Source organism: Anser anser (genome assembly GCF_964211835.1).
Source record: "Anser anser genome assembly, chromosome: 5".
NCBI lineage: Eukaryota > Metazoa > Chordata > Aves > Anseriformes > Anatidae > Anser > Anser anser.
The window spans coordinates 27,945,619-27,968,774 of NC_139725.1; the positions used below are offsets into that span (position 1 = coordinate 27,945,619).

General features: G+C 36.5%; 1 long non-coding RNA gene across 1 annotated transcript in view; it reads right to left on the bottom strand.

Moving 5' to 3' along the window:
- Positions 1–1,630: 1,630 nt before the first annotated feature.
- Positions 1,631–23,156, bottom strand: part of LOC310900818 — a 149,339-nt gene continuing 127,813 nt past the window's right edge. Inside the window, exon 4 of the long non-coding RNA XR_014585406.1 lies at positions 1,631–2,549. This is a non-coding gene — a long non-coding RNA (uncharacterized lncRNA). The remainder of the gene's footprint in view (positions 2,550–23,156) is intronic.

Consider the following 23,156-nt stretch of genomic DNA (forward strand, 5'->3'; position numbering starts at 1 on the left):
CTTCAAAAGTATCCTGCTTTTACTTCATTATGCATTGGTTATATAAAACAGAAACATACAGCAGATATGGTAAATAGTCCAAAGCAAAAGGCTTCTGGTATGAATTCTCCATAACTGTAATGAAGTTATAGACATTTCAACTATCAATTTAAACTACAGAGCTGAGGTAGACTTCTTGAGAAGGAGAACAAAAAAAAGCGCTGTTCTAATAACTAAAGCAAGCACTTAAAAGTGAATACAAAAAACACAAAACTACTTTCTGTGTGGTATTTGGTCCCTGAGGTTGTAAACTGGCTGTTTTTGTCTTTATTTTCTGTTTCTGCAGACTGTTCTCTAAAAAAAGAATTGGTCTCAGAGCCCAGAAGCAAGTCATCTGCAAAGTTAATTTCAATGACAGAATGTGGATTGTTGTTCATTTGGTTTTTGTATATGTTCTGCTTATCTTCACAAAGGTAAACATCTCTGGAATGTCAGAATTAAAATATCTACGAAGTTATTTCTAATCATCACTGACTACAGAGCTAAATGTTTTTTTTTTAGTTATATTTTATTTTGCTAATGAAATAGAAGTTTCTAGAATGAACATGATGTACATCAAATGTGCTAGAATAGTAATTTAAGGATTTTCGTATTTGTGGAAGTCCTGTGAAAAATACAAAGATTTCTACTACTCAGACTCCTCATAGATTTCTGATGTTGTAACTCTCAAATAATTATTCATTTTTTCAATCTGAAATGCTGTTATATCACAGTCATCATTTTATCTTCTTGGGCACTGTTTCTATTGGAAAAGGTACAGGTTTAATTATTTCACCCTTAGAGTCTTTCAGAGTCTTTAATCATTCAGCCCAAGCTCAGGGTACATAGCAATCATTATAAGGTATACCTTTCAATGAGTGAAAAGTAGCTACACAATAACAAATTGCTTCCCCATCCCTTAAATGTATTAATTTTCTTCTCTCCTCTTTGTCTCACCCCCCAGAACTTTGAAACTGATGAGTTTTGCAGATGACGTCTCTCCTTTAACTAACTTGACATAATAGCTCCCTTTTGTCAATGGCAACTGTGTGCATTACTGGATAGTGACTGGCTGAAGCCCGTGGTGTCTGTCACTCTCTTCTTTTCCTCACCAGCTCTTCCAGGTGTATGTTTATATTTTATCAACTGAGAAAGTCCTGAAATCGCTTCACTTGACCATGAATGTATTACTATTTTTGAAATAGGAATAATGTGTCTGTCACACACATTATTACCGATTTTTTTCTTTCTCTACTGAGAATATTCATTGTTATTAGCCAGCAGTCATCAGAATCAACAGAGAAGAAACGAAACATCCTGCTCTGTCTTGTCCTGTCCTGTCCCCTCCTGGTTATCCATTAAATGCAGTTCTAATAGACGGATACTTGATGCTGGATTTCCAACACGGTTCTCTTTCGTTTTCCGCTTAGAATATTAAGAGTTGTTTCTGTTTTAACTATGCTCACAGCCCATAGATGTCTCTCCAGGGATGCAGGAATGTGTACACCCACGTAGTTCACTGGTATTCCTCCAAGAAAACACTAGTCTAAATACCTTATACTTCCAAATCTGTGCAAATACACTCACAAGAAGTATGCGTATCTCTCCAGTCGATGCAACTATGCTTAGCCGAAGGTGCCCTGAAGGTCTTCTACAAATTATTTCTGACTGAGTGAAACAACCACGAAGAACAAAATCAGTTCTGAGCTTTGATCTGTTAACTCAAATCTTCCCAGGTGTCAGAAGGACCAATATGCAATTGTTTTTGAACCAAGCTGTATAAAGGAATGCCCTATACCTCACTGGGAATAACAGCAAGCCTTGGATTACCAATGTAAAAGTTTGCCTTTACCTGCATGCAGACAAAAAACTATGATATACCATACAAATAGTACATAGTGTGTACAGGCACTAAGAGAGTATGAGAAGATGGCAATGGAACAGCTTTGCTGAGCAGAAGCAGACACAATTCACGACAGTCAATTAATACAATAAGGAAGTCATGAAAAGTGGGATCTCAGAAACCACTTTATTGAAGATTGAGGTACAATTCAAACAACATAAGTCCTTGAACCATGAAAGACAGTAAGGAGGAAAAATTGGAGTATTTCAGATTTGCTCTTTCCAGTTGGATTCACTTTGGGAGTTTCTAACTGACAAGGAAGCTTTCCCTTTAAACACTCCTTGGTTCAATAATAATCTTTATTACCCATTTTAGCTATTCATAGTGTCCTCCTTTAGCACAGGATCTCATTAATCCCAATCCTATAACACAGGATTTTACTAATAACCCATTCAACAGAGTTGCCAGCAGGCACAGAGGCATTATGCTCAGAGTTGAAAACCCATGTAGATCCCAAAATTCAGTGACATATAAATATATTTGAGGATCTGAGATAAGCATTGCCTGATATCACTGGGGGATGGTTATGGAGTGCTGATGTTAGGATTTTCGAAGTCCAAGTTGGTGCCTGACAAATGGATCTTCCTTATCACCATCAGAGTACTACTTGAAGGCAGCCCAGGAGTTTCTGTGAAAATAGTTTGGTGTTGGGTTTGGTCAAACTCCAGGTGAATAGATGACAATTTCTCTTCTGAGTATATGAACTGGTTACTGTGCAACAGCAGCTTTTGAGCAACCAGCCAGCTGTGTTTCTTAGCCTCAGGTAAATACCAGGCAAATCCAGGTAGCTCACCTCCACAGCAGGGGAAGCATAAAGTACTTCAAATTTAGCCTAGAGTAGGTCTTCTCACAAAACCCCTTTTTCTTAAGTAGCTAACTACCTATACATTCACAGCCTTTTTTTGCAACATATTCACATGGCCATACTGTAACTGCAGTTTCCACAGACACACACGCACACCCTGTAAAGCCTGATGAGGAAAACAAAGTTTGAGCCTGCATCTTTCAGGAGCCTCTTAAGCACATACCTGTTTTGTGATTTCAGTCAGACGAGGGAGATGCTAGAGCAGGCACTGGCCTGCTCCAAAGAGACTCACTTTATCCTATTAACTCAGGATGAAAGACTCAAGTCCACAAAGGTATAAGGTGCCTAACTCCCGAGGGGGTTACTCCCTAGAGAGGAGCCAAGCAGCTAAATACTCTTTTGTCAATCTAGACCTCAGCTACCAAATGGAGTCATTGTGGTCTACCCCCTAGTTTAAATAAACACCAACTGAAACTTGTCACATATGGCACCTAATTTTGTCAAAGCCTGCCTCAGAAGTACTCAGCCCTCACTTTATCAAAAAGGCTTTTGCCAGAAACAGCAGGTTAGAAATTGGAAGAAAATGAATCAGAATATCAGGATAGAAGTGGTACTTTTTTTTTTTTTCCACAGTGAATTAATAATTGCCATTTTCAGAGCAGCTGGAACATTACCAAGGATAAAAGACCAACACAAAGACTGCTACAGAGAGACCTTCTTTCATAACCCTAGTAGGAGCAAGCATCTAAAGGAGAATTTGGATGCATTTACTGGATGTACTTTAGCAAGTTTAAATACAGAAACAGTGAAAGAACTTTTATAACAATTTATATGAGCTCAACAGTGATTGCATTTTAACAGCTGCTGCTGGTCCTCTGGGCCACTGCACTGTAATGGAGTCAGTTTTTCTGCTGAAAAAAATGATTAAATTGTTCACAGAGAGTCCCTGAAAAGGTGTCAGTATGAGCAGCTGGAAATTTAGGATCTAACAACTTGAGCATTGGAAAAAAAATCAGCACTGGTTTATGTTCCCCTGTGGAGATAAAAAATGAAAACTTAAATTCTGGCAGAACCCAAGCATTTTCTACAACCAGACACACATTCAACTTTAACAAATTGGAATGAATATCTAGTGTCATTGTTATCCGTGTAAACTCAACCTGATGGTATGTGATGTTTGTACCATTTTTAGAGCTATAGGACATTAATGATTAATAGTGACCTACATTCAGTATAGCATTATATTGCTCTCCAGAGCTTCTATATTGCTCACTAATGAAATCCAGCTACTTCTCTGGGGAGATGGACAGACTATACTGTATTTTGGAAGGTTGTATGGAGAAGGAAAGAGACACAAATGCTTGTTTTAACTGAACCCTCTGGAGATATTTAAGTGACTATTATCCACACTTGAGTATGGCTCAGTTTTGGGAGTTAATATTTGTGTTGTTAAAAAGAGTACCCTGGGGCCTTTGCCAATCACTTGGGTCTATCTTTCACACCTTACACAAAAGGCCTATGATAGCACACAGCATTCCAACAGTACACGGGTGATGGATTTGCTCACAAAATTTGCCATGTAGGAAATTACTTCAGCACTAACCATAGTCCTTGGACTTTCTTTAGCAAAGTCTCAGACAGTAATGATCTGTGAGTATGTAAAGTTTTGAATGCTGATTGCTTAAGAGCAGCTATGAAATACCCTGCCCATCACATGATTGTGCCTGACACCCGGGATGTTGTAACCATATTTGTGTGTATATGATATTCCACCCTGGATAAAATGGAAAAATGCAGCTCTGGAGTAGATGGTGCCAGATTTTCAACAACTAGCTCTTGCTGCTCACTCTAGAAACTGCTGCATGCTGGGCAGTCTGGGAAATCTGGCCACTGTCTTAGGTGTCTGATAGGGAACTTCTTGTACTCTTTGGGAAATCAGGCCTTTACTTATTTATTTATTCCTCAAGCACTAGAAAATGGTCCATGATAACACTATACCAGATTGCATTGCTACAAACAGCATGTCTTCACTTCCAGATGGGAATTAGTGTTGCATTGAGTTCTTTGTAAACTGACTGATCTTCATAGAAAGATATCTAGTGACCCAGTTTCTCCTTTCAGAGACTTGAGCTTCCTTGTAAAAAAAAAAAAAAAAAAACAAAAAAAAAAACAGCACCACAGTTTCATTATCAGAGATGACCAGTGGAGACAAATCATAAGCTGAAGAGAATCAAATTGCAAATTGTCTTTTTGTTTGCTGGTATGAATTTGTTTTTCATGTACAGGGTATTTTCATAGAACAAATACCCTATGAGTTAGCCAGTCAGAACTGAGGAATCATTCCATTTGTCTTATGACTGATTCAAAGTGTTGTACTAGTATGTGCCATAACATCTTTTATCAGGAATGGCTTATCATTAATCATTAATCACAAGAAATTGCGATTGTTTACTTTAAAATGCTGTTGGTGACTACACTCAAAATGCAAATCTTAGTCACTCAACCATCAGCAGATTTATGAGCATAAGGAAATAAAAGTTTTATTCTGCTAGGATGTGGAACAAAAAGTTTAATATCTGGTTCAATGCAGAATTTAAGGCTTAAGTACAAAAGGCAATGAAAATTTTAAAACTTGAATTTAAACTCTAGAAATTCTCTTTTCTGAACATATTTCATATGTTATGATCCCTAGTAACTTCACTAGCTGATGATTCATTGAAATTACAGATAAAGAAGTATACCAACTCATGTCTTCCTTCATTGCATAGTTCTTGATCACCAGTGTTTTTCACAGTTTTAAATTAATCATTGATAAAGTTTCCAGCACTTTCAGAATTTGAAGAAAGAGACTATCTGTACGCAGGAGTTATTTAAAGTCACAGAATAAAACCAAGTAATTCTAAAACTTTTTGATATTTATAGGACTGGATACTATAGTGTCTGTGACTTGTAGGCAAAAATTGTATTTAATCTCAACCATAATCAAAGCTACAGATCCTGAAAGAAAGACTATCCAACCATATGTGAGGAAAGCAGAAGACAGAAAAAAATGAAATACTTACTCACAAAGGTAGACTAGGCCCGACATAATACAGACCTTTTCTTTACCATTATTTTCTAGACAAATGAAATAGACTCTTTATATTTCCATATAGCCTTTCTCTTCAGTATGCTACTGGATACAACTATACTTCTATTAGTTCAAATGGAAATACGTGTATTTAATTTTCTAGATAAATTGCGTAGACCATCTCTCTTTAGGTTTACATTTAATATTTCAGATTTCAGAAGAGCATTTGATGCAATTACACATTTAACCATCAACCTTCTAACCTAGGTGAAGAACTACTAAAGTATTAAAGAAAAGTTGGGGGAGCAGGAGGGGAGTAGGGCAAGGAACCTACCTACCTAAGGCAAGGTAGTTTCTTAAAGCAGTTCATTAAGGACTGTTTAAGTACAGTATTATATCTGTGATGTTGGCAGAAAAAGTCTGACGTCAGGTAAGGAGCCACCATAAATGCAGAGGAGGCCGGGTACAGGAAGAATAGATGACCGGCTGGGATCGGAATAATAGAAATGGGATAAACTCAGTAGAAAAAGAAAAAAAAAAAAAAAAAAAGGTCTTGGATATTAACAGAAATAAATGGAATTTATTCTGTAAGCTAACAAATCACCAGCTGCTAAAGACACAGTACACTATTCAATAACAGAGTAAGTAAGACTGTTAGTGTGATGTGAAATGGAAAAGGTAAATCAATTCTAATGTTTATCTGGAAAAATGTTTCCAGAGCATGTATCCTACAAGCAGAGATGATAATAATGTGTACTGAGTGAGGAATAGTTGCATGGGACTTGGCTCCACTAAGTCCAAATGAACACAGACACATGCAATGAGACGCTTCTGAAAATACTGTCTTTTGTTTCTGCAAGTACAAAAATCCATGGAGAAAGTCAAAGAGCTGCAAACTGTGCTCTAATTGCCACAGAGGCAATAAAAAATGTGGAAACTCATAAAACTGCTATTGGTTTTGATCTTCATATGGGTTAGTACCATGTATGAAAAGCTCTGAGAAGATGCATTTGTTCTGATATTTACAAATGGAATGCTGTAACCATACAAAGCTATGGAGAACATTCATTTATTAATTCAATTTTGATCTAATTTTCTACTGAGCAAGATAACATCTCCCACAAAAAGCTCTAAGGCACCACCTAAAATTAATTGTTTTCAGTTCTTAAGAAAAGCTTTTTATCAGTTCCAGCAGCACTAGAATTTGGATGTCTATTGATAACTGGTGATCAACCATCATGACACTGGACATGTTTTCTCTGTTACTAGCTTGTTTTGCTCAGTGACTAGGTTTGTGCAGCTAAATGCCAAGTCAGTGTCTCCTTGAAGAGGGAAAGAAGGTACTAGTAACTTTAGTGACTAAAGGAGGAAAAAAGAAAAAAAAAAAAAAGGAAATAGAAAGGTTGTGAATTCATTAAAAAGCAAGTTATTCATTGATTTACAATGACTAATAAAAGATTAAGTCATACTAACTGATACCATGATTTTTTAATAGGCAAGCTGTTAAGAAAGTCTTCAAAATAAGAGGGTCAGACCTTCAAGAAGGTGGAAAAGCTGATTCAAGGTCTAAATAAGGAAAGGTGGGTTATTTATTTATTTCTCTTTTTCTGACATCTGCTTACAGTATGTATTTTAATTTTTTTTTTTTTTACTGTGCTTTGTGAGACTACATAAAGCATGCTAAATCAACTCATAATATGTTAGTTAAATAAAGAAATCACAGAGTAAACACTCAAGTATTCCAGCGTCTGCACTCATGAAACTAAAATACAGAATGTGGAGATAACCATTCACCACTGATTTCATTGGAAAATGTAGCCTGATGAGATACATAAAAAGAAAAGACCTAGAAGTTTTGAAACACCTACAGCAATAGTTTCCTACTATTGAAAGCTATACAAACAGCTGCTTTATACAAGTATTGCGTTTTTTACTTTTCTGTCTCTTTGAATTTATGGTTGCAGAAAGGTTATATAAACTGAACAGAAAGTAAACACAAAATTTGCTTTGAAAAGATGCTGAAATCTCCTGCTGTTCTCAGTGTCCAGTTGTGGTTCCAGTTCTCCTTCCCTGATGCATATTACAAAGCAAAGATTTGATAATAGCCTGTTTCTCTCCAAGCACAGAATATTTTTAAGAAGATTTGTTAGTAATTTAAGTTTTATTGCAAACAATTTTACAATCCAGTTTGGATTTTATTTTTTGAAAGGAAAATGACCTGTTTCATGGAGATGTTGTGATTGTGAAGTATGTGTATGGAAAGAGAAAATTTTATGATTCCCTCAGCTCCTGGAACGCTGCATGTACTCCCTGAATATCAAATTAAAAAAAAAAAAATTGATTCAGCTTTGTAAACAGTAGTAAAGCTATCAGCCATTCCATATGAAGGCTGTGTTTGGCATCTTGATATGTAGCACAACGGGCTGCAAGAATATTATCTTTCCAAGAAGACAGGAAGATTAGTTTCTTGAATAAAGATGCAACATCTTGTAAATCAAACATAAAATAGCAGTGTAGAGAAGCTGTTTCTTTTAGCTGGGAAAGGTAATTTTGGAAGACAGTAACTTAAGACAAATGTAACCTGTAACACAAGTCAGATTTTGTCACCACTTTTGACATTTTTTTTGTCATTTTTTGAAAAACCTTTTGTTGAGAATTCATCCGAAAAAATAACTAACCCTAGCATGACATAAAAACTATATAGTGTCCTTATCCAAAATGGCACTATATTATAATTAATCTTGTGAGATTACAAATACTATTCTAAATATTCATTATGCACTTTGATGTGAATGTGTACATTAATAAATAATTTATTAAATAATTTTACATTAATATGTAATATATTATCAAGTAATGCTAATTAATATTGATTAATTTACATACATTCTATAAAATTAATTTTGCATAAATTTTAAATTCCCAATGAACTTGAAGAAATCATCAAATATTTTTGACTGTTACAGAGCTTTCAGAATTAACACATATAAGTTTTTAATCAACGTCAAGAGGAAAGGACATCTCTCTTATTACTATTTTGAGTAATTCTCTGACTACAAAAGTAGTATACCTTCCTCAGCAAAATGAGGATTTAGGGATTACAGAGGAGCACAGGGTAAATGTGGCATGAATCATAGACACATGAGGATTCCTTGAATCACAGTGTACTCACTAAAGATCTGGTGTCAATCCTGGATTAGCCTCTAGTCTGAAGACTTCTCCCTTTTCAGGAAAGTTGAAGAGGTTCAGACAATTCTAGCTAGCAAATAAAAGCAGACTTCACAAATGATCTCTAATATGGGGTCCTTCTTACTCCATACATGATTTTCTGTTATCTACTGCAACAAAGGGGGGGCGGGGGGTGGATTTTTTTGAGGATACGGTACATGTCTAAAGCTGTGGTGAATGAATCAAAAAGAAAAAAGATTGTCTAGAAAATTCTTTTAAAACCAACTAAAGCCACTATTAAAGTACTTCAGAGCAAAATCCTTTGGTTATCACTACTCTAAAATCTTGAAAATTTTGTCTTTCTCTTTTTCAGGTAAAGAAAGTGTAGCAAGGTAACAAAAATCAACCAGGGAAGTCAGAAGGCCTACAGGTTGCTCTTTATGATTTTTTAATGATCTAGCAGATGGGACGTCAGGATGACCGTACTGGGAAAAGGCCACCTAAGCCTGTAGACGGCCTGAATCTGTCTTTACTATTCATGGAAGTGTCATTCCAGGAGACTGTTTGTGCAGAGAGGCAGTGTAATATTGCCTCGGATAATTGCCATTCTACCATTTTTCTATTCACATTCCAGGACTGGTCACCAGGGCACAAGCTGTTCTTGGCTACGTGGCCCATACCATTGCGTACTGACACATGCCAGTTCAGATTCACACAAGGAAATCTTTGTGGTTAGAACCTGAACGCCTGTGGATTAACCTACCACTGCATTTAAATCACTGAAAATCAAAACCCTACTCCTCATGCCTGTGGGAAGAGAATAACATACATCTTGATTTGGTTGCCTTTTGTAATAAGTGTAATTCCTTGCAGGCTTACAAAGAAAAACAGTCACCTAATAATCTTGCAGATTAAAAACAGAAGCCTATGCTAATGATCTAGGAGAGCCAAATTCTACTTCCATTTTTAACTGTGCCTCATTTAATGACTTCAGAATGCAGCTCAAGGTCTGATTCATCTCACCTAATTTAACCATCTCACAGTTAGGCATCTATTTTACAATAGCTAACTAGACTTGAAAGTAAATAAAGAGAGAAAATGAAAAGAATCTTCTAAGATAGTATCTAAAAGTGGTATCTAGTACTAGTACACACTAGTATCTAGTGTGGTAAATGCTCTCTAGATGTGCATCTCTCTTTCTGCTGCTAAGTGGGATTAGATGGCTCAAATGGATCAGATGCCTTTTATTTTACGTTTACTAGCTTACTCTCAGTCTAGGGTTTTTCAACAGTCAGTAGAACAAGATACCCATCTTCAGTGTATGATTCATCACACTTTTCTTCAAAACTTATTTTGGAATGGGATAAATCCCTTCTGAAGTTGCCTCTGCATCTCCGCTGTCTAAAAGAAGCAACGTGGAATAGACTCCCATCAAAAGTCACTCAAGCTAGCTAGGATAAATGCCAGCTGCAGACAACACAATTGTCTATAGCAATTGGTAAAAGTAAACATTTTAAAATTGCTTTTTAGCCAAGTTTAAGTGTTCAGTTTGATTATTATTAATTAGCAATGTTAAGATATAATTGGAGAGGTATTACCAGTTTAGAAGCCCAAAGTAACTTCTAAAAATTTTAAATATGGACCATTCCATCTGTTTAAGTAAGACCAACAAAAGCAACTCATTAAAACATCTGATAGCATGTGATTATTATTCTACATTTAACTTCTGGATAGAATATTCATAATTTGTACTGTAATTAATTCACGTTTAAGTTTCCACCAGTTCTATCAGAAGAGTCAAACTCCTTCTGTCGTATTTTCTTATGTGTCATGACAACTCTCTGTGACAGCAGTAAATTTGACAGAACCCACAATGCATTGCACCAACCCAACTGTTTTAATTTACCTTATAATTCAGTGACTTACTAGGACATATTCTGTGTTTCTAAACAACTGATCTCCTTCAAAGACACTCACTCTTTAATCTTGGCATGAATATTGAAGTTTACACAGATGAGCAAGCTGAACACACAGTGTGAAAGAACTGCAAAGCTCATTTTGCTAAGAATAGGGGTTACAGGGGTGCACACTGCTGCTACACTACACACTTGTCTTTACAGAGAAGGGACGATTTGTTCATGATCATTATAAAATGGAGCCATTAGAACAAATGCAAATTTTACAGAGGAAAATTTCACATAGACACTTTTCTTTCCAACTACTTTGTTCATCTGATCATTCTCATTTGGCTTTTTGTTTGTAAGTTTTAAAGAAGTTTTTATTGTTGCATAATGACAGCTATGTGAAGAATGGTCACACATACCTAGGCAATGAAAAACTGAAAGGAAAGATGCAGATCATTTACCAAATACCTAGACTGTGAGTCAATATATTTTTGGATGCCTCAAGTTTTACCAGTGTGTGATGGAAATTACTAAAATTGAGGACAGCAAGGCTACTGCTGGTAAATTATGACTTAGAATTAAACCAAATGATTCAAACCTTAAATCAGTAAAATGGCAAAGAAAGACACAGTCATGTATAAAGCCTAAAGCAATCAAAAAAAAAAAAAAAAGGATTTCAAAAGGAGTTTGTTTGCAGCAGTGGGATTAAAAAAAATAACAAGATCCATAATCTTACCTTGTCAGAAGTTGTCTGTAAGTCTACTTAGTGACTAAAGTGACTTGTCTAATTCATTCACCATTTTTATCACTTGACGTGTTATGCTGTGTCTCACAGCTGGAGAGTAAACACGCCAAAAGTTGACATTCTAAGCAGCTCTGAAAATATTTAAGTCCCAGACATATTTTCAGAGCAAATTGCAAATTTGGCTTCTGCATTTAAGAAGATACCAAAGGGCATGTGGCTCGGCCAGTGTCCAAACTGGCTGTGATACCTAGGAGGCGTTTACCTCAAACTGATTCTTTCATACAGTCAGTAGGCAATCCGAGAACGGTAGTAATATTTTTGGAGATCCTGGTTTTGATCCACCATAGAAAAAAAAAAAAAAAAGGTAATGAGTTTAACAGTGTTAAATCAAAAGCTTCTGGAAAGATATCCACAAACCAGTTCAGTGTGGAAATATTTTTTTGTTGGCTTAAACCCTTTAGCTTTTCTTGAAAAAGGAAAAATATATGACCATTCATTTCTACCATAAAAGGAAAACCTACAAATTCAGTGAGTTTTGGTCTCAAAGTGTATCAATTGCTCTTTATAATGTTACATGCTAGATCATGCCTTTGATTAAAGAGTGGCTTTTCTGACATAGTTAGTAATTATCACAGCTTAGGCTATATTTTACAGCAGGCAGATGATTAATTTCCCCAATAGTGTGTGTGAGGGCTCAGCTGCATGGTTCTGATAGGTTCTCTTCCAAAATACCGACAGTTAAAAAAATAAGGAAAATAATGTTTAATTCTCTTTAACTCTTTTTAACTCTTTTAACTCTTTTTCAAAGTTCTCTGAGAAAAATGGCCCAGTAAAATTTCATTACATGTCCATTTCAGCTATTGTAAAACAAAACAAACAAACAAAAAAGTCTATGTACATTTAAAAATAATAAAAAAGCATAATGTATCTGAAAGATGCAGGATCATTGACCCTCAAGAATGAAATCCTTTGGAGTGTCTGAATTCAAATCATCTGGTGGAACTGTTCAAGAGGAAGTAAGAACTCTCGAAAAGATTAGGCTAGAAATTTCTACTAAGCAATGGAAGAGGACAGCGTCAACAAGCAGAGTCTTTAGTCTATCAGCTTTTCCTTTGATGTGACTGATTGCTTAATATTATCAGTGAATATCTATTACCAAATGTTTATGAAGGTTTTTGATATATTTTGAGTTTTTTGATTTTGACTCTTTCCAAATGTGAGAGAGCACAGAAGTTCAAGTCAGGAACAACTGCCCAAATTTTCCAGTGACCCTCCATTTATTTAATGCAACTTTACCTAAACTAACATAAGAACAGAATGTCTGCCAGGTCTCCAAAACAAAAGATAAGCTCATGGTGATGAACTGGGACTGACAATGCCAGAGTACAAACAGTTTTCCAAAAGAATTTGTTCTCTACAACTCAGGCTAGGCCAGATTTTGACGACACCAGCAGGTTCATAAAATGCCAGAAAGAATTAGTGAAAATGATACTAACACCTGAATACAATCTGTTGTATTGCTGGTTACCAACCACTGTGATGCAGATTCACAAGCTAGTGGTGACTTTAAACCCAAAGCTATCACCCAGACTGCAGCTGTAAGTGTTGGGCTTGTTAATATTTCAGAGAGTGTTCTGACTTGGCAGGAAGTTTAAGAGCAGAAGATCTGCAAATTCTGTTATTCAAATGAAGAAGTTGAATAAAGTTGTCCAATGTACCTTATCCACAGTTCTGGAATGGGAGGAAGATTTTCAATTTATCAACAGGAAAACTGTAGAAACAATTAGGGTTATCAATAAAGTGAGACATTTGCTGAAGTTGATTTTGAGTACCATCTGGTAATCCTAATTCTGTTTCATACCCATTGACTTCTTCAAGATTTTCCTGGAAGATGATATCAATCTTGACAATGATTTTCAGATTCAGTAAGCTGCCTGACAGGAGGCATAATGAAGCTTTTAACTCATTTCAGAAAGAAAAACTTGCAAGTATGATATAGTGAAGGTTTTCAGTTCTGAATGGCATTTGCCAGACTCAATCTGGTAGACTTTTTCACTTGCCTTGTGACTTACACTCATAGCTTTTTTATGCATTTACTTGAGTCTTCCTTCTGATCTACTAAAATAATTCAGCAGAAGGTAAAAATGCTGTAAGCAACCGTGAATTTATTACTCCTTTTTAATTACTCTCGTAGATTGGTATTTTGTGGGCTGCTTCCTCTCCAAATTTCAATTTTTCCCTTGCATGCAGCTAAATAAGTGATACCAACAGTTGACAAACTCATGCACTGCTATAGATTTATTACAAAGTGTATTTAGCTTTTTTTCAAATAATTTATTTTCTTGCTAAAATTCTGTCCAGACTCGTATATTTACTGGGAAGGAAGAAGAAAATGAGAGATGAATGAGTGAACAAACAAAAGAAAGAATGATAGTTGCAAGTACAAGACACCTGAGCTGAAATTTTTTAGGGTAATTAGAGAATCTGATACCTGTGAGAAACAGGTCACATCAGGATTACCTACAGGTGGCTCACAGTAGTGTATTTACACTATCAGCACTTCTCTAATATTACTGTAGATTTTCTAGGAAGAAAAGCAATAAAGTAAAGAATCCTGTTAGACAAAAGAAACAGAGTACAATAAACTTGTCAAACTAACCTGTCTTTCTGTTCATCTCATCTCCTGAAGGTAATCATTACCTATCTCTTTTCTGAATCTGCATGCCATCTGGAGCTATGAGCAGAGCAAAAAATGAATTTTCTGTTCTATTATAGAGACGATATTCACATTGCTATAAATTAATCTCAACATTTTTATTTTAATGCTGCATAGAGCAGTTGACTGTGAACATACTGACTGTAAATGAAAATAACAGTACGCAAGTTTTTGCAGAGTACCATTCATTTTTCTTTATTCTGTATGTGGTCATATAGTTATTATATGTAAATAAAATCATTTGGTTTTTCTTAATAATGACAGAGATTTTGGCAAAATCAGTTTTTTGTTCCATACGAAGTTAAACAAACAGATTTTTAGTTGGATATTTCTGATCATTCCTCCCAATATATTCTATTCATTTAGAGCAGAGTGAGCTCCAGACTGAGCTTTTTTTTTCCTTAATTGTAAGCTAATAACTACTTTTTTTACCTTTATTTTTTAAAGAAATACATTCAATAATATATTTCAACTGTACCACTAACCCATAATTGCATTTAGTTCAGTATGAGAGCATGTATTTTCTAACAGATACTGCCCCAAACAAACATGTAACAAAAGCAGTATTTGTCAGTCATAATGAGAATATAATCTGAAAATGGGACAAAATGTCTTTGAAGGCTAATTAGTCTACTGTATCATTGCCACATACACTAATAGTATTTTTGCTTTTGTTTCTTGATTAATTTTCTTCATACCATAATTTCACTAAATATAAGGCAATAAAATCTGAATGGCACCACCAAAAAAAAAAAAAAAAGTACCATCAACCGTTTTTTTTAATATGCAGGCCTAACAGACACTCCAAATATCAGTGACAGGCATGTCACAGGCACATGCTGCCCCCGAGCTTTCAGCATGCTCAGGGGATTTGGACACTCACAGACTTTAGGTGGGCACTCCATGGGCTCAGTATGGATTTGGGCACCTGGGATTAGGCAGCAATATAGTTTCAGATCTTTAGTGGCTTAGGATAAAAAAGTTGCCAAGGACAGTTACAGAAATGTGGAGTCACATCAAGAAGTCACGATATGGGTAGAATAGGAGTTCTCTGCTGCATAATGCTTCATGTAAAATAATTTGACTGAATAGCTAGTTTAAATTAAATTGGAAAGTTTTTTATCAATCAGGTGGAATAGATACTCTAAAATGGTCCTCTCACTAGTCAGCTCAGCATCTGTATTATAACTGGCTAAGAAAATGTCTCAATCCCTAGTACTTTCATTTCAATATCTCAGGTTTACAGAATCAATTGAATAACATCAGGCATTTGCCATGTATGTTTGCTAGGAAAAAAAAAAAAAAGGGGATTTGAAAAGGATTTGCTGGGGATGATTTATATGTAGTGCTCTTCAGTTGAACTTCAGAGATGAGACAACGCTGCACCTCATTAAGAAAGGCAATGCCTAGTACAAATAGACCTAAGAATTTCAATGACATTTCAAAGGAATATTAGAATCAAAAGCACCTTAAATCAGTGCTTGAATGTCAATTTTTAACTTGCATAGTTCAGATGTTTCTCCTGGCAATGTTTCCTTAGTGTCATTATCACTTACTAAAATTTGATACCATCTACTACCTGAGCCTGAATTCCTGACACACAGTACCAGAGATGTAAATATTATGCCAGATTAAAGAGTAGCGTGTTTTGACAGTTATGAAGACAGACGTTTCTCTCTTGCAATGAGGAAGTCTCAGAAAATATGTAAATGCTTAGGCAGTTAAATTGTGTGCAGCTTATTCAGAAGGGAAATAACAAATACACAGCCCTAAGCTACTGCAGTGTCTTTGAATATGTGTAGCTCTGTCAAACAAAACAAAAGACATTTGGCTGCTTCTAAGAAATTTCATACTCCTTTCTAACCTGAAGTCATATAAGTTCAGACTCTGATCTTCTCTGATCTCTACCTAACAGCATGCAAGTAAGTAGCTGCATGAGAAACCTCACTTGGTTCTTGAAGTAGCAAAGAGAAAATATTCTCTGAATCAGGATGGTGAAATCTTTGGGTTTGGGGGTACAAAAGTTTTGCTAGAACTCAACTGTTGTTGTAAGATCCCTTCTGCAGACACTTGTAGGGGACAGACCATTCTGGGGTTGCTAGCTCCAGAATATGGTGCTTGAGATTTATTTTCTGCTAACTAGTATCTATTAAGCTACAGTCTCATCACAATTTTAACTGGTTATAATACTTTCTTTCCTAGCTGGAACATTTTCCCTAAATTCTCCATTTAATTCCACAATATATCTGTGGTGGCTGTTATGAAAGTTATTTTTTCATACAAGGATAAATGTTATGGAAGAGATTATTTTTAAAAACTTCTAAAGCTTAAAAAAAAAAAAGCTAAGTGGGTAGTACAGTAACTTCTTAGAACATATATGGAATTGTTTTTTTTTTGTTTGTTTGTTTGTTTTTCATGTTCATGGGTACACCATACTATAACATTACTTGGTATTAAGAACAGTGAACTCAAATGTAAATAGCTGCATGCCATCTTCCTATCTCTTTTTTTTTTTTTTCATTGTGATTTGTTGTAGAAAGTAGAGAAAAATGACAAAATAGTAATTCACACTTCACATCATCTTGGCTATGGATCAAGTTCAGCCATAATTTGCACTAGTTTTCATTTTGTTCATTGGATTATTCTTTATTTGTTCTTTCATTGTTCAGTAGAACTATTAAATTTATGATGTTTTTTATTCCCTCAGGTGGATTGAAAGAGTATAAAAGCAGTAAAGCTACAAAGTCATACAAGATGAAGGTCTAAAGGTAAGGCTGGTTGGTACAAAGACAATAGATGACTTCATGTAGGGAGGATAAAGTAGAGAATCAGATAAGGAAAATATGAAGTAAAGGGAATTTAGCAGGAATTTATTACATTATTTTTAATTTAATTTTTTTTTTTTTTTGCTAGGCATGGCTGTTAAGATTGTCTGTACAGAGTTGCTGTACTGGGTCAGAAGAAAAGAGGGCACTTCTTTACTGTGAGGGTGACAGAGCACTGAACAGGTTGCCCTGAGAGCTTGTGGAGTCTCCTTCTCTGGAGATATTTAAAACCCACCTGGATGCCATCCTGTGCAAGGTGGTCTAGGTAATCCTGCTTGGCAGGGGGGGTGGACTAGATGATCTTCAGAGGTCCCTTCCAACCTCAGCCATTCTGTGATTCTGTGAAAAGTCACCCTATTTGATGTGTTCTGGTAGCAGCTAGTGGTGGTAAATGTTAGGTAGTGGACAAACCTGACAGTCTAATAGAGGTGATGCTGCCACAGCTTCAAGCCCCCAGGCCAACCAGCAATGAGGATGTGCATGTGCTCCCAGTAGGCAGACACAAATGCTTATACAACAGACATATACATATACACATGGCCAGCTGCACAGATCAACACCACAGAAACAGACAGAGCAAACACAAACAGCATAACAGCCTCATCCGGTGCCACGCTCTGGCTGATGAGGACTGATGGTCCCTTACTGGGAAATACAGAGATTTGAGCAATGTGGATCCCTCCAGCAGCTGTCCTCAGACACCCAGCCTGTCCAGAGCTGCCCCTGGATCCTCGGTACCTCCCATTGCTGTGCATGCATTTGAGAGTCCTCAAGGCTGCAGCCCCACTCCAGCTGCTGGTACAGACCTCTCACTCACACTCACACACACAAACCCTTCACACACACACAGGGGTACACACCACGGGTCTCCCTGCCGACCTCCAGACCCTGTGATCTCTTCAGCACTTAGCCTGGATCCCCTGGTCCCTTCAGAAGCCAGCTCCTCAGATTGTCTCACTCACAGAAACATGCCCCATGCATGCACACCCAGCCCGCAAACCACTTCACCTACTCACTGATTAGTCTGCCCTGATAAGTGACCAGCAACCAGATGTTGACATGAGCACTCACTCCAGTTTCTGGCACCCTAGCTGCACAGGCCCCAGTGACCCTTGCTTCCCACTCCAGCTGCTGCATTCAAATCTCCATACAAATGTAGAGAACAAAGATTAGAGGGAACCTCACCTACAAAAGGGTTAGAAATGGAGCTCAATAAAATGGGACAAATTACTCTGATCAGGTGCAGGGCACGGCCAGACAAGCATACTGACCAGATGCCAGTTTATGCATGGCTTTATCCCCTTTTCCCTTTAGTCTCCCACACCTGATCCTCCTTGAACTCTCCCTCTCCCCACCTTTGGTGGTTACCCTAAACATTTCCTAATAAATTTAAATCCTAAAATGCTCCCTGTAATTTTTCATCACAATGAAAAAAAAAACAAACTGGTTCTTTCTTAACACTGATGAAAATGGAACTGGGGAACTGATGATTGCAGATAACAGCCCATAATATGCCGGAGATCTTTCTCCTGAATGTTTTGTATCCCCGGAACACAGCCACCACCTATTAGAATCGAGGTGACCAAAACAGCACGTGAGGGAGGAGTGGATAATTTTTCAGCAATTTATATTCAACAGAATTCCATAACCTGGAGGAAAAATATATATATTCTTGCAATGTCATTCTTATAAGCTGAATTTTTGAGGCTGGACCTAATTGTAATTTCTGTTTTACCTACAGATACGATTTAAGGAGCACTCTGAGAGTTCAGCCATTTTAGAGTCATTCTAGTTTTAGTTACAGCATCTGCATTTGCATCTCAAATTCTTCAGTGTCATTTATTAAGGTGACTACTTTCTGGCTGGTACTGATTGCTCACAAATGCTTTGTGACTTACAGTGTTTACAAAATCAAGCTGCTACCTGCTTCCATTCCAGTATTACCAATATATTTCCTAACCCTATCAGATCACTTACAAACAAAGAAATGTGTGGTGCTCCAGCTCGTTCCTAGTTCTCACCACAAAGGGTTTATAGAACCTAGCAATGTGTCAAATGTTGTTTTGACAAGCACTTTGTATTTTGCATGTCTGTCAGTACCAGTTCTGTCAGTTCCTGCCATCACCCTTTCACACAAATAAGGCCCAGAATGTAGTATGCTGGTTTTTTTGGTTTTGTTTGTTTGTTTGTTTTTTTCAGGGAAGGGTAAAGATTGGCAACAGGGAGTAATGGTTTGGTTGTTGAACCTTTCACGTTGGGGGGGTGGACTTGTCAGTTCAGTCTTCTGAGCCACTTTTTCAGTGGGTCAGACTGGACACTCATTAATGGTTTAGAACAGCTGACACAATCTAATGAACTATTCCCTCTGCCCAATTTCTAACACCTGGATATAAATCCCCATCCATTCCCCTGTCCAAGCCATCAAGCTGAATGAGAGGGGCAGGGATAATGCAAAAGGAATTTTCTAGGGAGAGATGCCATTGCTACACTTTTGTTCACTTTTTAGCAGACAAATTCACAGCGAGAATCCTCCATGAGGAATTTTTATATTTCCTCTGTATACCATATACATCCTAGGGATGGAGGAATGCTTCTTGCCACCCAAATTGCACCAAAGACTTTTCAACATCTTTTCTATCTGTGGGATCAGTTATAAGAAGAAATTATTTCCCTAATTACTGAAGTATTTATAAAGAATCTCCCCAGTGCTGAAAGTCCTGCAAGAAATTCATGCTTTCTCATCACCATTTAGAAGTTATCATTTCCAGTTACTATCATATATTGATTTTAAATATCACACTGTCTCATTTTATATCCATCATTGGTTTGATACTTATGCAATGAGCATATCACATTTCTTACAGGAAATAAGATGAGGATATGCTTGTTGTCAGGTAACCATACGTTACCTGATGGAACATGTAAATCTTCTATGCAAAACTTTGAAATGTTCATGTAAATTGTATGGACATATGAACAGCAGAACAGCAAAAATCACAGAAAAAAATCACCTATGTCTGAATGAGAATCTGAACACCACAACCTCAGCACAGCACTTTGGTATATGTTTTAAGTATATGCTTTACATCCCTCTATACTGACTATGGCAAGAAAGCAGAGACTGAACATGACTCACACTTGAGTTCTATTAAAGTCAATCTACTCACACACAGTCTTAAAGCTAATGCTCAAATGATTTCCTGAATCAGATCCCCTATGAGCATCTCCAGTCTGTCTTCAAGGTTCTTCCAGCTTTCAGAATTCAGAGAAATTATACCTCTCTGTTCATATTGTTATGTTGTATATCAGGTGACAGAATAATCAAGGCTCAGTAATCATGCTGATGCAGATGAGAAAGTATCTTAGATAAATAAAAGCACAGAATGTTTTACTAATGCTGCTGTGTAGGAAAATACCATAAATGAGGAATGAAATACTCCTCAGCCACAGCCTGACCTAATCAACTGGAGGCCATCTTGAACCTTCCAGAATGCATTCTCTGCAAAAACTGCATCAGTAACAAGCTGTATACTTTTGGCCATGGGTGACTGAGCTCAGAAGAAATATCTTTGATGATTCTTTCAATACATTTGTTCACTCTGAGGAAAGAAATTTGTCCAACAAAATTTGGCATACAAAAAGAAAATCAACTTTGGCTAGAAGTTAAGCAGTCACATCTTTTCAATGCTTTCATTTTCTTGTGAAAAGCAGTAAGCAGCCCCTTATTGTAAGCATTGCAATTGTACAATGAAAAGGCATTTTTCACAGTTACAAATAAAAACAAGCAGTCTATACTGATAAGAAAACTCCAAAATGATTAGGCATCTTATATTTTTGGCTCAAAATCCATCAGATACAAGTTTAAGACAATTTTTTGATAGTTAAAGATTGGCCTATGTAATGGCTATGACATGGTTACAAAATGTAAGAGAGGGATCTGAAGGGATATTCATTATCTTTATACTTATACACTTAATGAGGTATTTAATTACCTCTAAAGAATAAGAACTCACTAACTGAGAGATTCTTAGGGTTGTAATTCATTAGCAGAGGATGAAGTATGGAAAATATGCAAAACAATTGGCTTGCACAGGAGAGTTTTAAAACAAATGAGGGCATAGTATATACAAATGAGCAAATATAATGAGTCAACCTTTGCAATCTTTGTAGTTTACATTGAATTCTAACTCTGTCACTCCACACAGAAAAAATACCAAACAATCAAGTGCCTAAATACTGCACATGAAATAGAGATAGGATTTAGAAGTCTCCAACTTTAAACAATGCTGTGATAGATATGCTCACTGGCATTCCAAGATTTTACAAAACATTGCCACATCTGGGGTGTATCTCAGTTTCCAAAACATTCCAGAAATGACAGATGCAGTTAATCAGAGCTGACCATTATATATATCTTACTGATTTCTTTGGGTTTAAAATATTAAAAACAGGCTTGTTATACTTCCCAAAAGGTATGTGAAATAAGTGTGAATATATAAAATTCATATGATGTTCAGTCAGAAGAAAATGCTATGGGTTACAATTATGTATCTGTTGAAGAAGATGATTCTGGTTTCAGTTCAGAATTATTTTATAATAAATAATATTTCTTTTGGACTGGTTTTAAAGCTTACCTCTAAGTGCTGTGACTTTATTATGTTTATTACGTGCTTCACTTTCCTAGGAAGCCGAAGGGGAAAACAACATCTATCAAAGGGAACAATTTCCAAATCAGGCCTCCTATATCCAGGCAAGCTGCATCAAAATAACAGGCCTTGTAGGCTTGGCATTCAGAGAGTGAGCTCTGCTTTAAAAGTACCTGGCACCCATGATTTTTACTGCCTGTCAGCAGGAGATCATTGGACAGATAACCTCAAATGAGTATCTGATTAACCCATCCTTCAGAAGCCATCCCAAAAAATTGCCAGCCTTGCCAATTATCACCTCTCTTTTTCTCTTTGTATGAGGATGTTGAGGAGGTACAGCTATGAACCTCAAATTCAAGTGTTTCTGGTGTCATATTTCCTTCTGGCCTAATCAGGAAAAGATTCATATAATTCACTGAGAACTTGCTTGAGCATATGTGATTCCTCTCCCGTGAGCTTATTCCACCACCCTAGCCTCTGCTGAACAGAATTGTCTGCTTTATGTGAAACTCCACGGACTTTATCAATGACCAAATTCACTAAATGGATATTCCATTGATTAACTAATTTTATTTCCCAAAACTATCGGGAAGACTGAGAAATAACTTTGAGACTTCGAGGGTATGGTGAGAAACATCTCTCTCTAGCTGATAAAGAAAAAGCCTTTGATCTTCAGACATGCCCAAAATGAGAGCATGAGTTGGAGAAAACTGGCTAAAGATCAATCCAAACAAAATGGAAGAGAGACTCATAGCTGGAAAACATCTACTTTTAAATAACAATTAGAGCTGACTGAAATTTGTGAGACATATCTAAAGGCTATGCTGGAATGATGTCTTCCCTGCCGATTTGCCCATCTTATGTCTAATAGCAAGTTTCTTCTTTTCTTTCTGGCAGATGTTGGCAGAAGTATCTTTTATTATCTGTAGCTGCTAACCATTTAGTCTGCAGTTCTCAACATTTCTTATGTCTCTCTCATATGGAGAATTATCCTTGCATACTTTTGGTTTCATTAGCGACAAGTACTGCCTTTGAGACCTGATAATTCTGCCTCTGCAAGTGAAGGGCTTCCTTTGCAGAGCTATCTGCTCCAGACAGTCCTTTGAGTACATCCCAGAAAACAGATTTTAGACATGTTTTCAGTTTGAATTGTTGAAGTTTCAGAAGCAGATTTTTTTTTTCTTTTTAGATATGATGTGTGTTGGTTATTGAAAATTAATATACCTTAATTTTACACTGATTAAAGTTGTAACAGATATATAATTGTTTTTAAACTTCAGATTTAGGACAAATAACTTGTAAAACTAGACTAGACTAGAATACTAGACTGTATACTAGACTAATTGCCAATAATAA